This window comes from Camelus dromedarius, chromosome 5 (assembly GCF_036321535.1).
Source record: "Camelus dromedarius isolate mCamDro1 chromosome 5, mCamDro1.pat, whole genome shotgun sequence".
NCBI classification, from domain to species: Eukaryota; Metazoa; Chordata; class Mammalia; order Artiodactyla; family Camelidae; genus Camelus; species Camelus dromedarius.
In genome coordinates, this window is record NC_087440.1 from 39,643,235 (window position 1) to 39,657,836 (window position 14,602).

A 14,602-nucleotide genomic window follows, 5' to 3' on the forward strand; every position below is an offset into this window, starting at 1 on the left:
TGAAATACTTAAGACTTATAATATGCAATAAAACAAAATAAATTAAAAAAACAAATATGTATGTACTAATCATTTGAAAATTTCAGCAAATAGCAAATTTTTAAAAAATCCTAAAGTTAGAGGTTATTCAGAAATAATGAAAAAATTACTAAGCATAAGCATTTAATTATAACTTGCATGTCAAACACTAACCACTTTACCCTTACTCTTTATAATAGCACTAGGAGGTCAAAGTCCTTATCTCCATTTTTCAGGTGAGGAAACTGAGGCACACAGAGGTCAAACAGCTTGCCTAATAAGTGGCAGAATCAGAATTTGAACCCAGGCAGCCTGGTTCTAAAGCATACATCCTTAACCAATATACTGCGTAATTTCATATAAAAACCCATGGGAACAGTCAAAGCCATTAAGAGGAAAATTTGTACCCTTAATAGCTTTTTGTATTAAAAAAAAAGTTAACGAAAGATTGCAACATGATGGCAGACTTACGTATTGCCTCCTTCTGCATTAAGGATTCGGGCAGGGAATGGGGAGGAGAAAAAAATGGAAATATCATTGCCCTGACCAAGGATTTGCCAGTGTCTCTGTGGATGGTGTTGAGGTGAGATGCGCAGACCCACGTACATACGCAGACACAAGCTAAGGATTGGTGTGAGTCGTGGCTTTGACTAGCAATGCCATGAATATTACAGCATCTGTGCATATTGAGAGTCAAAATTGAGTTCTAAGTGATTACATCTCTAATGATTTTGATTACAGTAACTTGCTAAATTGCTATAAACAGGTCCCCTAGGATGAAGTGCTTAAGAACCCAGGCTGTGGTGTCAGACCTTGTCTTGAGGCAATGGCTTGGCCACCTGATAGTTGTATGACCTTGCTGAAGTTATTCAACCTCATTTTCCTCTTACATAAACTGGGAAGACAATAGCCACCACTAACACTACCATTTCCTGGGGTTGCTGTAAGAGCTAATTATAAAGTACTTAATAAGGTGTGTGACACAGAATAGCTTTGTTCTCTCATTTTCTATGTGTTCTACACACACAGCACTGGAAAATAAGAAATGGTTACTAGCAGACCAAAAACTGAAGAACACCCACGCTCCAAAAGTCAAAGTAGAGAGAATATTTTGTCACAGGAAACCAGAAGCCTTCAGATTCTCCATAATAATGGGCTAGGATATTTGGACAAGCCCTCTTGCATACACAAAAAAACTAAAATCTCTGGGTAAAGTGTTAAAAAATAAGAAAAGCAGACATCTTTCTTAAAAGTAAAAAAAGGTTAACACCATAGTTAGAAATAACCAGAACAAAAGGAACTCCAGAGATAAATGAGCACAGAAACCAGTTTTGTCCTGAGAGGATCTATCGTTCTTACTAGACTTGAACCTGTATGTGAATGATTTTTGACTGCAAGTGGGACACATATCAAAGCTCAGACTCACACAAGGTGGGATGTCTAATGGGAGACCCTCCCCTCAATAAACCTGGGGCCCAAAGGTAAGGAAGAACCAAAGGAATCCAGGTCTTCTGTGAGATCTTGCATCCTCGATTGACCCAGACCTCAAGGCTTAAACTGAGATTAGAGTGATCCTGAATTAGAATTGCCCCCAGGCGCCAAGCAGAAGCAAACCCAAATGCTCTCTGGAGGACTGGAGCTGTGTTCTAGTTCTCCACTTCTTCCCAGAGAGAATTCCAAGTACAATAGTCCAGAATCAATGATGAAGACGCACGCTAACATGTTGCCACGGGGGAGAAGAGCAGAATCAGGCATGTGTGCACACACGGACACATACAGACCCACACAATTCAGACCGACTGTAAAAGCATCCTGCTTATTATGTTTAGTAAAATAGAAGATATGCTCCATCTGCAGGGAATAGGAAACTTTTCCCAAGTGATCCTGCAAACGAGAAACAGAACCAAACAGAACTTCCAGAATTTAAAACTGTGATAACCAAAGTTAAGAACTCAGTGGATAAGTTAATAGCAGATCAGGCACATTCATGAGTTAGGGATAAAAATCAAAAGAAGTTATCCAGAATGTAGCCCAAAGAGACAAAAAGAATGCAGAAGAGCTGGTAAGAAGTAGAAAACACAGATATGAGATCAAGGGTATTCAAGCAGGGTCCCTGAAGAAGACAATGGGACAGAGCACATTTGAAGAGATAATGGCTGAGAATTTTCCCAACCAATCCAGATTCAAGAAGCTCAATTAATTCCAATTGGAATAAATAAAAATTAATCCACACCTAGACGTATCATAGTAAAACAGGTGATAACCAAAGACAAGGAAGATACTTTTCAATGAAGTTCAAGAAAAACCAACAGATTCTCTTAAAGAGTGTCAAACTGACAGCAACAAGACAGAAAACAGTAGAATGATCCTTTGTTGAAGATCACTGTGAACCTAGAATTCGATTTGCAGTGAAAATATTTCTAGAACAAAGGTGAAATAAAGACACGTTCCCACACAATAGAACTCATCACCCAAATAAAGGAAATCTAACAGATGCTCCTTAGCTCCCCAAACTGAAGATCAGAGATGTGAGAAGATCTGTGAGTTCACCTAAATCAACACTTTATGCATAAACTAGATCTGGCCAGTTTTAAATATAGAAAGGTCATCGCATTTTCCAGAAGGAGGGTAGTTACCAATTAACTTTAGACTTCGATACATGTTGTAATTTTTAGAATAGCATCGAGAGAAACAGAATGTATACTGTCTAAACTAGTAGAGAAAAATGGAATTATAAAATAATTAGTTTAAGACATGCAAGAAAGAAGAGTGCAACAAAGCAGAATCAGTACAAAGCACAAAATAAGACATCAGATTTAAGCCCAAATAAAACAGTGATCATATTTAACTGAATTAAAGCATGCACAAAAGAATAAAGAAAATTTCCGAGTTGATATAGGGTGATTCTCAGGATATATTCTTAAGTGAAAAATATGCAAAAATTACATGTCACCTTTTGTTGAAAAAGAAAAAAATAGGAATGTTCACATTTCTGCAAAATTAAACACAAAAGATAAAGAGAAATAAAATCAGTGGCCTAGCAGGGTGGAGGGCTTGGTATCCAGGGGTGGAAGGGACAGGGAAGGGAATGGGACTTTTAAGTAGACCTTTTTTTTTTTTTTTTTTACACAGAGTTTTGACTTTTGAACCATGTTAATTTTTTATACATTCAAAAAATAAATTGAAGCAAGAATGGGGAAAACTAACACTGAATACAAATAGAAACAAAACCACATATCACATTGATACATAATTACTCAGAATGAAAAAAAAATTTCTGAACACAATACACCCTCAATGGAATACAATTTAGTCTTAGGACAAAAAAAATCCTAAACTTGATGAAAATTTTTAAATTTGATTTTAAAATATTAAATTTGTTGTTTAAGTAATTATGAAATATTTTGAGTTTATTGCAGGACCGAGCAAAAATGCCACTGGAAACCCGGGTTCTTACTATGGGAAAGAGGTACAAATATCCAACGTGACGAGGACAGTAAAAACCCTGTGGTGTTAGGATGAAACCATCAGTGTAGACTTCAGATTTCTCAGTATAGACCACAGAAAGAGCCTGGAAGCAATCCCAGCTCTGTACCAGGAGCACACCTAGCATCCAGATCTCAGTCTGGAATGCTATTCCCCACTACAAAGGAACAGCAGGGTGTCTTGGAGAAATGCCTGATTTCAGGACTGAGACAAGGAAAGTAAAAAGGAAATCTCAAAAATCTTATTGTGCCAGAGAGTCAAACAGTGCTTCAAACTGATGAGAACCAGCAAAAAGACACAGGATCCCATGACTCAGACGCTTAAAGGAGTTCACAATGGCCAAATCTGGGCGCATTTAAATTTCAAAACAAATAGCGACAGGAATAGATTATAATGCTGAATAAACAAAGCATGCATAAATCCACACTGACCCTGAAATTTTCCTTTTAAAGGGATGGGGCAAGAGGAGCAAAAGAAAAGTTCTCCTTAGAGTAGATACCAACTAACAAGTGTAGGAGGAATGACAGAAATAGAAAATCATTATTTCACATCAGTAGAAATCCCCAATGGATGATAAAATATGGGGTACGAGATTGTTGGGAGCAGAATGTGGAGAAATTTGACAGACACCCACCTTAACCAAGTGTTCAAACTTAGGATCAGTCCTAACAGGACAAACTGTCTGGCACCCCTAACACACCACACTGAGGGGGACAAGGTGGATCCTTTAAAAAGGGGGAAAGAGAGAGAAGAAAGGGAAAAGGAAAAAGGATAGAGGGGGGAAAAAAAAAGGCCAGGGACCTATTCTACTTACAGGGAAAACTAAACGTGGTCCATGACCTTTAACTGGATCCTGCATGGGAGGAAAAATTTGAAAGACCTTATTGGGACAATTGGGCATATCTGAATATAGACTATATATTAAGTGATAATATTGTATCAATGTTAAATTTTGGAGAGAATAATTATCTTGTGGCAGGAGAATGCCCATGTTCTTAAGAAACAAAGGCTCAACTCTCAACCAATTCAAAGTACCTGTGTGTGTCTGTGTACGTGTGTGTATACACACAAAAATGAATTATATGTACACATGCATTTGCATATACACATATTCATATACAGAGTGTAGCAAAGTGTTAATAATTGGTGAATCTAATTGATGTTTATTATTCTTTCAAGTTTTCTGTAGACTTGAAATTTTTAAAAATAAAAAGTTGGGGAAAATTTAACTAAGATTCATTTACCTAAAAGACAAATATTGTTATGCTATATAAAGGGATAAAATCCAGCTAGTATATGCAGTGTGTAAGAGTCACATTTAAACCTAAGGATAACTAAAAGATTGAAAATAAAGATTAGAAAAAGAAAGCTCAGTTGCTTCTATAAGTATCAGACAAGACAAATTTTAAACAAAAAGCATTACCAGAAAAAGTTGTTTCATAATGATTTTTCAAAAAGTTCAATGCACAAAGAAGTTATTTTAAAAATCCCCAAAATGTGTATGTCTAATAAGAGGGAGTCAATATATAAACCAAAATTGATACAACTATAAGAATAGAAAAAAATCTACATTTGCAGTGAGATTTTAACCTAAATCTGTTATTGATAGACCACGTGGCCAAAGGAGCATTGAAATAAAAGGATGAAAAATCCAGACATGCAAGGACCCAAAGTTTAGCACCCATGAGCACCTTCTGAAATACTAAAGGATATTCTCTTGCTCAAGGGAAACAATGATGAATCTAAAAGACATGAAATACAAAATATAATGGCAATCAAGAAAGCAGTTAAAAAAGAACCCCAAAATAAATTCTCTAAAAACCCTTTATTACAGGAAAAAAAATCACCCTACAACTAATATCCAAGATTATCTTAATGTGGTAAGTGGATGGAATGTAGGAAGTAGGAAGTAAAAGCATGCAGATATTATTATTTTGTGCAAGAGGAAGCTATAGATTCTGGGTAACTCTGGGGAATAGAAAAATATTTAGATACACATCAAAAAGTTAAGGTTAGCCAGTAGAAAAAGTTTATTGTTTCTGAACCACTGGAGTAAAAAAACAAGAACAAAAGCAAACAAAAAAAGTGATCAAAAACAGGAAAGGAACAAAGCAAACAAGAAAACAAGCATGGTAAAACACAGCATGTCAATCCAAACACATGACAGTAACAGATGGCTTGCGTGAGGGGAAGCAAAGCTATGAGCTATTTATAAGAGATACCCCTAAATGACACCAAAAGTAAACTGAAAATAAAGGGATGAAAAAAACCTATCAGAAAATGCTAACTTAACAGAAAATGGGCAGGATATGTTAATCTCAGGCAAAAGAGTTCGAGGCAACTGTCACTAACAGAAAACAATGAGGAATATTTTTATTTTTAAAAAAATTACGATCCATCCACAAAACTCGTAAGAGTCACAAACAGTTGTGCATTATCTCCAGAATTTCAAAAATTTTACATAAAGCGAAAAGCCTTGTAAAAACATGAGGAAAATCCATAAACACAGTAGGTCTCACAGCCTTAAAATCCACTCCCACGTATTCTCCAGGTTTCTCCAGATACATTAGCAAAGTCTTACTTTAGTATGTTTAGTGGTGCAAGTTGTCTCTTTCCAGATGTGAGTATCTCTCTATCCCTGGAGCCTGCTGGGAACTGATCCTAGTTTAGGGCTAATGGCAACCAGGGCTGGTTGTGGTGAGTCTTGAGAACTAGCATCCCTTTTCAAGGCATCTGCCCTAGATGACATTAGCATGGGGTTTCAAGCTCAGGAAGGCTAGTCTCTTCAGATATTGGAGGGCAACATTCTTCCAATGACCAGAGAATCTTGGGGTGACTTGGGGTTTCAAGATCGTTAGTTTTATCAGACTCTAACCAGATATTCCTATTCCATGTTTCAGAATCCTATGGTTTCCCGGTCAGTGCCCTGAACCTTAACATAAGTAACGTGGCATCACTGTGAATTAAACCAACAAAATTCAGCAACACACACACAATTAAATTTTGTATAGCATTTCAGTGATACCAGCTCTGTGGCTACAATAAATAATTCTTGTCAGGGCTTAATAGAAGCTCTATGATATTCTATACTCAGACTGTGACTTGAGCTGAGAGTTAAAGGACCCAAGTTTGTCATTTCCTCTCCATAAATACTCTAATATACTCAGGACAATCCACCCCACAATGCAGTCCTTGTCGTCCTCATGACTTCCATTAACAATCCAGTCCAGCAGTTGCTTGGGATTCCAAGGCATTTGCTTCCATTAGTACTGCATCACAATTAACCACAGGTGATGGCTTGGTTAACTGTGATGCCCTGTATGTCACAGATTACCAGCATCCCTTTTCCCATCGGCAAGGAGCTAAGCACTGCACTTAAGCCCAGACACATCCTCAAATGCCATTCGTTTTGTGGATGGAGGGGGAAGGGGGGTCACTGATCTACCGGGACAACTCCGGGACAATTGTACATCAGTCAGGGTCCAGGCAGAGACAAACTACATAGGAAAGTAAATATTTGAAACCATACAGGGATGGTTAATAAGAACAATTTACAGGGAGTAGTCACTAATAGAGAAAGAATTCCCCAGGGCTGAGGAAGAACAGCCAAGGAAGGAACACACTTTTCCAGTCTAAGATTCTGATCTCCTTCCAGAGGACAAGGCTGCAGCCCTCTGGAGAGTGGAGAAGCTCTAGGTGCCCAGGGCCAGAGCTGGTCCAAAGTGGGTAAGCTGAAGCTGGCAAACAGAAAGCCTCATGCTGGGGACTGGCAATGCAGCTTGCTAGAGGGCAAGCACCACTGAGTGTCCCACACCTAATGAACTGGCAACCCTGGGGCAAGCAGAATTAGGAGCACACTGAACACCGGAAGCCGCCCCTTTCCTCCTGCGATGTCCCTCCAGCATCCTCTACAGACATTTGCTGAGCATTGTGCCAGGAGGCTTAGAGCCCTTCTCCCTTAACAAGGCAATTCAGGGTGGAATGGAGCCGAGAGGCAGTAAATTGGTAACTGCCTAACTCACTCCCTCTCCATTGCACCTACTTTTCCTTCAACCAGCTCCATAGCGATAGGGGCTCGTTACCTGGCACCGTTCCCTAAACTCTCGTTCCCAGCGGGGCTGCCCGGGGACTGCTAACCTTAATCACAGGCACCGGAGCCTGTGGGCGGAGCCCAGGAGAAGCCCTGCACATCCACCATCCGCAGTTCTCTGGACCCTGCCCGGTGACTGATAGTGTGTCCATCTCTCCAGTCCACACTGGGTTGCGTTGTCATTCATTTTTGCCCCTGTACCCAGTAGGGACTCCAGGTGGCTCTCTCAACATCCAACTTCAATGGAAATATCGCTGTGCCTCTCAAGGAAGCATTTGCCCTTAGGACACCAAATCCTCTCTGCAGGCAGAGCTGAGATTCCTGGGGACCGGAAAGGTTTTGTACGTGGGTTATCACAAAATTTTTAAGAGGGGGTGGAGGCAAGGTTACAGAGGAGGAAACTAAGGCAGAGATTGCACAGTTAGAAAAAGCTGAACTTGAATTCAAAACCAGGCCCGACTCCCAAGTCCACACGGTTTCCGCTACACCACGTCGCCTCTCGACTACCTGCCAGGCTGCCCTGAAGTATCAGTGTCAGACCCCAACCAACCAGTGCTCTGGGCCCCTGAGAGTCACCTTCGTCTCGCGGGCGCGCAAGACCCACGGTTGGGCCGAGGTGCTTACAGCATGCCCTGTCTGCTTGTGCGGTTTTTCACCCAAAAAGCCGCACCATTTACCCCAAAACGTTAAAACCGAGCGGCTCACCTTCGTAGTCAGTCTCTTTCCCTTATCTCAGAGCTGGACCTCTTCCAAGCCTGAGCACTCTACAGCAAACTAGCTCATGGGTCCAGACCTTGGGCAGCTGTGTGACCACACTTCCTACCTCGTGGGCAGCGGACACTCAGCCTGGCCCCAGGGCGGTGACAGGCGTTTTGTCAGGCGAAAAAAAAAGTTCGACTCGTGAAAAGACGCCACTGGTGAAGCGTAGGAAGAAGGCCAAGCTTCTGAGGGAGGAAGACCTGACCTTTAAGAACGCCTCCAAGCCCGAGCTTGGCTGTTTGTTCAGAAAGGGGCAGCAGCTGTGAAAGAACGCGGCCCGCGCAGGCTGTTCACGACCGCGAGCGCCGCGCCTTCGGGAGGCGGTGGGCGTGGCTAACGCAGCCCGGAAAGTTCTGCGGCCCAGGCCCGCTCCCTCCGCGCACTCTAATAGGAGCAGGAGAAGCACGTGGCTGGGATCTGGGGCAAATACCAACTAGCCACGGTAAATGCAGAGTGGTTTTTTCCTGTTTTTTTTTTTTTTTTCCTTTGTTTTCTTTTTTAAGAAGCAGCGGACATAACCTAACAGGGAAAGAAATGGCCATGCCGTAGTTACTCTCTTTGAGGATGAAATTTTATGAAGTTAATGCAACTTCCATTGGTCTAGGGCGCCCCCAAGACCAGGCGCCACTGCAGTTTAGAGACAAGATCTAGCCTGTACGGCACAGGGTCAGGCCGGACTCACTCGCCCCTTCCCTCTTACCAACGAGCCGAGTCGAGTGAGGTAGGAGGCAGAGCCCACCCATGGCGACTGTTGCGAAACGATGGAAAGTGCCTCGCCGCTGCCACCAGTCGGGGCGCCGCTCCTGCGCCCCGCCTCCAGCCCCGTGAGCCCCGGTGCGCCTCCTTCGCCTCCTTCGCCTCCTTCGCCGGCGTTTCAGCGACTGAAACCTGTTTCCTGCATCCGGGTTCTCAGAGCCTGGATGTCGTAAGGTTAATCTGATTCACAAGTCCGTGCACGTGTGAAGAGGCCAATACGCAGCCTATCACCAATTAAGTATGTCCTGAGTAAAAGATAGATTTCACCTGTTTAAGGGTCAAGTAATTGGGATTACTTTGTTTTTCACAAAGCCCCAAAGTGTGCACGTGACCCTGTGTGATCTGGACCCTGCCCACCCGCTCGGAGAGAAATGGCCCTAAGCAGCCCTTGTAGGAACTAAGGGATTCTACCCCGTCCCCTCCTTCCATAATCCTAGTAACACCTGTCCCCTGGGCTGTCAGTGCTAGTTTCTGGTCTGGTCCCAAAAGATGAACTTGGCAAATCATATTCTTTTCATGGGAGTTGAAAAACTGAAAGCAGCTGGAATGTCCCATTAGTGGAAAGTCACACAGCAAGAAAGTGGCCTACCTGGGGTGTCAAGAAACTCCTCATCTGAGAGAAGGAGCAGGGCGGGAGTGGGGAGGGGCAGACAGAAAGAGAGAGTCCTTACTCCTAGCTTTCTCTCATGGCTTCCACGCTCGTCCAGTGAGCCTTAGGCTGTTCGTGATGTTCTTGGACACCGGTGACATTTCCTTTTGAATACAGACACCACCAGAGTGCTACCTACATGATGAGTATGGTGGCCCCCCATTAGAAGCAGACCTTGAGACAAAATTACAGACTCCAGACCAAAGTGATGTGTCTGTCCTCAGAAGCAGGGATGGTCCTGAAAATTCTTCACAGTTGTGTGGCAGAGGACCCCACTGGTCAGAAGGGAAGTCTGTCCCTTCAGCTGCCAGCAGGCATGTGCTGGCCACCGGCTTCAGTCAGGGAAGTTGTGGTAGTTGGAGGAAGTCCACTGAGAGTGGCTTCACACAACTTCCTGTCAATATTGACATTTAAAAATAAAACTGTTTCATTACTCTCTGAAATGTAAAACTAAAACTGAATAGTGAGGTAGAATGACTGGAAGGGGAGGTGGGAGGAACACTGGGAGTGGAGAAACTCTTTAGGGAGCTGGGATCTAAATGACTCATCATCATCTCTCAAAGCAGTAGGGGCAGCACACTCTAGGCAGAAGGAGCAAGTGCAAAGGCCCTGAGGCAGGAACAAGCCTGACTTGTTGGCAGAAAAATGCTAGTGTATCGGGAGGTAGGCTATGACAGGGAGGCAGGGCTGGCTCCCATAGAACTCTGAAGGCCACTGTATTGATAGCTTCTTTTTGCTGCTCCATACTCTCTACCCTGCTCTGAGCCACAGGAGCCTGACCTGCATCATGTCTCTGTCAATGGGCAGTTGACTGGTGAGTTCTAGATGTGCTTAGCCAAGGGTGTGCTCCAGCGGGTCTGAAGAGAAACAAGCAGGAGATTGGGGTGTCTATTCCCCCAGCACCCTTCTTGCAGGGTCCTTTCAGTAAAGGTCCCAGCTCCTGTCAGGGAGCCTCTCCGTTTCTGTTTACTGCGCCCTTCTCTGTCTCTCATGGTTTCCCTACATGCTCCCCACCTTGGTGAAAAGTCCTTTATTTAACTTTCCTCCAATGATCCTAATTCGTAGGTGTCACCCATTTCCTCCCAGAACCCCAGTTGGTACACTGACGACTGAAAAAAAAAAAAAAAAAAGCACAACCTAAAAGTTGAGAATTATGTTTTATTCGGTGGACTTTCTGAGGACTTCAAGCCCAGGAGACAGCTTCTCAGACAGCTCTAAGGGACTTCTCTGAAGAGGTAGGGGAGGAACCAGAAAGTTTTTGCAACCAGGCAGTCAGAACATTGAAAGATTACTGTTAACTAAGGAAAACCAGACACCTCAAGTTAAGGAATTTAGTGCTTTTCTATGTGGGAAGATGCAAGAGTCTGGGCTCAGTGAAATCATTCCTTTGATATGCACTTAGCTATCTAGGGCCAGTGTCCTGTGCTTTCCTCTCCTGAGTCTTCTCCGGTACACCACTGGGGGTGGCTGCAGTGGCTGAGGGTTTGATGGTAGGCAACCTGTCTCCATCCTGAGTTCCCTCAGGCTCACCATCCAGCGGCTGCAATGTGATGCCTTGATGGCTGCAACATCATTCACAACACCATGATTAAGTGGTTCATTTTATTAGTAGTATTCTTAAATCCTTTGCTAATTGTCTTCTAAACTGTGAAGCTACATTACAGACCTTTTTTGTTTCATTTTGTTTTTGTTTCTAAGTGCCTATTACAGTGTTATGTTATAGGAAACGCATGGTGACTATATACATGATGCATGACAGAGCTGAGATACTTGAGAGATAACTGGTCCATTGAGAACAAAATGCCGTTGGAGGCCATGAAGTTCAAGTCTGAAAGAGCGTTCTCACGCACAACCCTCTCTGGGGAACGCAAACTCCACTGCCCTCCCCAGGTTCAAAACTTCCTCTTTCCCCTAGTGTTAGTTGGAAAACTTTCAGCCATAGCCGTATTTAGTCATATTTGGGGAGGGGGAGTGGCAGGTCAAAAGCCAAAAAAGAAGAAAAAGAATGTATATATGCTTACGTAGCTAAGGTCACAGTTACTGCTAACACACTTGTCTGGGAAAGCCTCAGTCAGAGGACTCAGGGCAAAAAACAAACCAAACCAAATAAAACCTCTCCCTTCAATTGGGTGGACACTGGCTGCTTTCATTCATCTCAATCCAAGAATCACCCTGTCAAGTCATGGCTTTGTCACACTGTGGGAGCCTTAAGTGTCTACAAGGCCACTGCTGATGGGAGACTCGGTCCACACTAATCACTACAAGTCACAGCTGTCTGGTTTTTTTCAAGCATGTTTCCTCCATCAGGATAATACAAATTTACGGACCAAAGGAAACCTCCAGACAGCCCAGAAGGGAAGCAGGAGGTGAGAGTAGATTGCCCAGCTGAAAACAGGACCCTGTGCAGAGGAGAGTTTCCCTGCCCTTGGAATCTAAGCCAGGTTCCCAACACCCTAAGCAGCTGTTCCAGGACAGGATGGAAAAACCCTGGCGCAATACATTGTACCCAGACGTCCTGCTCCTACCTTCTGAGAAAGCCAGAAAAGGTGAGAAGTGTGGGGGCCCATGAAAATAAGAAGCAATGAAGAAAGGATGTAGGGGTTGGTTAAAAATAAAACTTATCAGATAAGAATTAAGACCGGAGAATGTTATCTCTTCCCACAGGAGGATGGAAAAAAAAAAAATCAGCATGTCAAGGAGAACACAGGCCACAGGATGAATAAGCATAAAAATAGGAGGAAATGACCGAGCAAACGTGCCAGTCCTCTGGGAGATGGGCTTTTCAGGAGGTGCTGACCTTCCAGGACTGACCAAGAACCCTTGAGGGATATAAAAACTGGCCAGGAGGCTGTTTCTGATAGAAACGTGTTTTTTTTCCCTCTGTACCTTCCAACTGTTATTTTCCCCCCATGTGTATTACGTTCTCAGGAAAATAAAGTTCTTTGGAAAAGACTTTAGGGGAATCCCTTCTTTCCAGCATTTTTAAGGCAGGTAAACTTGTCCCCAGTGAATTTTTCAAAAAATCCAAATAATTGGCAAATACTTAAGCCCTTCCCTGGCTGCTTGCTGTTCCCTTTGTCCTCACCCAGCCTTTGAAGGCTAGGAACCCACCCCTGCCCCACCCTACTCCCCACTAGCTTGTCTATTTGCCATGAATTTGGGCTGCCCCCAAAACTCTCTTCCAAACAGGCCTACCACACCCAGACCCTGTTCCCTTTTAACTCCCATTTCCCTGCAAGTTCACAGATGATAAATGAAGTTCCAAGTCCTCCACCTCTACATCCACCGGGCACCTGGGATTTGTCATTTTCCCTCAAGAAATAGGCACAAAACAAAAAATACCTGTTAAATTAATTTTTAATAACCCATGTAGGTAATGCATTTCATTCCAACCCTATTCTTAAATCTGTGTGCAGAATTGTGATAAGAAAACACAACAGCCACGCCCTCTGAGATGTCTAACTTTTAAAAAAGAATTGAAAAATGGTCTTTCTAAATTTCCTGAAAAATCTCAGCACTCAGGGACATGAGCAGCAACTACTACCAAAAATGCTTACTTTTCTAAAAGTGCAAAGTTTATCAAAGGTCAGACAAACAGGATTCAAGAAATCTGGTGGTTTTTTTCACCTCTCATAGTCTTCCACAGTATTTAAATAAGCAAAAGAGCTGTGTGACATCCTTCTACAAGCCACCTAACAAAGATTAGATAAGAGACTGTCCAAGTGCTTTGGAGAATAAAAATGTTTCTAAATCTCCACTCAGTGTCACTTAGGGGTGATGACAAGCATTCCCTAAGATGACAGGGCCTTGCTCAGCCTCCAGTCTTGCTTTCCATGTATCAGATGCAGAATTGTCAGCAACAGAAGTACACTGACATCTCAGCTCTACCTTAAGCCCAAACTGGAAAGTTAGATGTATTAAAAAAAAAAAAAAATCTGTTCCTTTTCTCCTCTCAGAGTTTAGTAACATGCAGACATGAGGGCAGCAGGTCATGTGCTGCCCAAATATCCCCATACACTGTGGCCTGCGAGGATTCTCCAAACTGCACCCAGGAAATCTCACTGTTTTCTCTTCCAGGTGGTCCACACTGCTTCACTCTGCTCTCCAAGGGATGGAACGCCCCACACAGCCCCCTGTTGGCCATACACCCAAACTTCCTGCAGGATCCTGTGAGGCGTGCAGCAAAGGTCCCATTGCAAAGACAAGGGAGAATTCAACTATGCAGCTGACAGTTTCCGCGTATGTGGTTTATGCTGAATAATTGACATTCCTTAAGGATGCTGAGCAGGAGACCCTTGATAACCAAAACATCATGTAAAGATATCAAGCAGCAAGCACTTAAAGCTTCCCCTCTCCCAGCTCCACTCATTCATTCCTGCTCTTTTGTTTGGCATCTCCTCTGCAGGAAGGAGACACCAAAGACAGCAAATACTGAGGAGCTGGGAGTCTCAAATCCTGGTGTGCTACTCCTTCACCAGGCAACCTCTGACAAGCCACCTAACTGCTCAGAGTACGTTTCCTCATCAGAAAAGAGGAAGAGCTGTCTCACAGTGGCTGCAAAGAACAAACACGTGAGGGCACATAGCACAGTCCTGGCACAGAGGTATTCTCTGAGTATGCAGAGTCATCTTAGTAACTGCACTGTATCATGACTCAAACCTCTGACCTTGGCCTTGCAAATGTAAAGAAGATAGGCCATGGCAAGTCCAGGATCTCCAAGGGCCTAACCTATCAACATGGAGAGACAGCAACATACAAAAAATCACTTTTGGATGGGAGTAGATTGGGTCTGAAAGTAGACTGGGTCTTAATATAAACCAGCATATATTATCCAACAGAGTTCA